A 2,336-nucleotide genomic window follows, 5' to 3' on the forward strand; every position below is an offset into this window, starting at 1 on the left:
CTCTGTTTGGAGAGCTTCCTCTTGTCACTCTTTGAGGATAGCAGCCAATTCTTTTAGTTTTTCTTTGTTTGAGAGTGTCTTTACTTTCTCTTTATTCCTGAAGGATAGTTTTGTCAGATATAAGATTCATAGTTGAAGATCTTTTCTTTCAGCACTTTTACAACTTGCCACTTTCTTCTGGCCTCCATGGTTTCAAATACAAAATCTGTAGTCATTCAAACTGCTGTGTCTTAATAGGTAATGCCCTGATTCTATGATTTTTTTCCCCCCAAGATTCCCTCCTCCTTTTTTTAGTTTTCAAAAGTTTAAAGATGGGCATTGTGGCTCATACCTGTAATCCTAGCACTTTAGGGGGCAAAGGTGAGAGGATTGTTTGAGCACAGAGTTTGAGACGATCATAGGCAACACAGCAAAACCTCATCTCTACAAAAAAAAAAAAAAAAATTAGCCAGGCATGGTGGCATGCACCTGTAGTCCCAGCTACTCAGGAAGCTAAGGTGGAAGGATCGCTTGAGTCCAGGAGGTTGAGGCTATGGTGAGCCATGACAGTGTCATTGCACTCCAGCCTGGATGACAGAGTGAGATTCCAACTGAAAAAGACAAAAGGTGAAAGGGAAAATCTTACCCTTTTAACTTGATATAACATGGAGAGGAGTACATAGCCACAACAAAAACAATAATGATGGCAATAATAACACTGAAAAATATCAAACCTGAGTATGTGCCCAGCGCTGCTCTGGGCAGCTTAACTTACTTAATTGTCACAATAATTTTAGGAGGTAAATACTGCTACCATCTCCCTTATTTCTTTGGTAGAGGAGAGTGGTTTGCTAGGTTATTGGACCCCTGAGCATTAACACCCCCAACTTTTTTCAACATTTCTGCCTTGTAACAATCCCCACCCTGCCTCCCATCCTGGAACCCTTGCAAAGCCATGGATCTGGCATTTTAAAATAATTCAGGCAAAGTTGTGATGAGATGGACTATTTTGCCTCAGAGTTCTGATAAGTTTGGGTTTTTATTTTTATTTATTTATTTATTTGAGTTGGAATCTCACTCTGCTGGCCAGGCTGGAGTGCACTGGCATGCTCACGGCCATCACAACCTCAACCTGCTAGGCTCAGGTGATCCTTAAGCCTCAGTCTTTCAAGTAGCTGGAACTACAGACATGTGCCACCACACCTGGCTAATTTTTGGTTTATTGTAGAGATGAGGTCTCATCAAGTTGCCCAGGTTGGTCTCAAATCAGTGGGCTCAGGCAGTCCTCTCACCTTGGCCTCCCAAAGTGCTGGGATTATAGGTATGAACCACTGCGCCCAGCCAAGTTTGGTATTTTAAAAATGTATGCTATTAGACACCTTCCTTAAAGAATGAACTGATAAAATCCACTTGTGGAACATCAAAAGGCAGTTCAGGAGTGTGGGCAGCAGAATAATGTCTCCCAATGATACCTACATCTTAATTCCGGAACCTGTGAATGTATAACTTCACATGGCAAAAGACATATTGAAGCTATGATGAGATTTAGAATCTTGAGATATGGAGATTATCCTAGATTACCTGGGTGGACCTAATCTAAACACACATGTCCTTAAACCAATACAAACTTTCCTGGCTGTGTACAACATTAATCCTCTACCTGGCAAAACAATCTTTTAGGAATGAAGAGGGGGAGATATGACAACTGAGGAAGGGTCAAGTAGGTGCTACACTGCTGGCTTTGAAGGGGGCCTTGGGCCAAGGAATGTGGGCAGCCTCTAGAAGCTGGAAAGAGCACAGAAATGAATTATCTCCACAAAATTTTCAGAAAAGAACACAGCCTTGTAGATACATTGATTTTAGCACAGTGAGATCAGTGTCAGACTTCTGTCCTACAGAACTATAAGATAACAATTTTCTGGTGTTTTTTTTTTTTTTTTTTTTTTAGTTGTAGTCTCAATCTGTCACCCAAACTGGAGTGCAGTGGCCACTCCCGGCCACTGCAGCCTTGACCTGAAGGGCTCCGGTGATCCTTCCGCCTCAGCCTTCCAAGTAGCTGGAACTACAGGCGTGCACTACCACGCCTGGCTAATTTTTTGATTTATTGTAGAGATGAGGTCTCACCAAGTTGCCCAGGCATGTCTCAAACCCACGGGCTCAGGCAATCCACTCACCTCAGCCTCCCAAAGTGCTGGGATTGCAGGCTGAGCCGCTGAACCTGGCTAATTTTCTGGTTTTTAAGTTGCTAAGTTTGTGGTGATTTGTTCCAGCAATGATAGAAAACTAACACAAGAAGATAATCAGGCTTCCTATTTTTTTTTTGAGTCAGAATCTCACTCTGTCACCCAGGCTGGAGT

This window comes from Carlito syrichta, unplaced genomic scaffold, assembly GCF_000164805.1.
Source record: "Carlito syrichta isolate Samal-C Ts95f unplaced genomic scaffold, Tarsius_syrichta-2.0.1 Scaffold314104, whole genome shotgun sequence".
NCBI classification, from domain to species: Eukaryota; Metazoa; Chordata; class Mammalia; order Primates; family Tarsiidae; genus Carlito; species Carlito syrichta.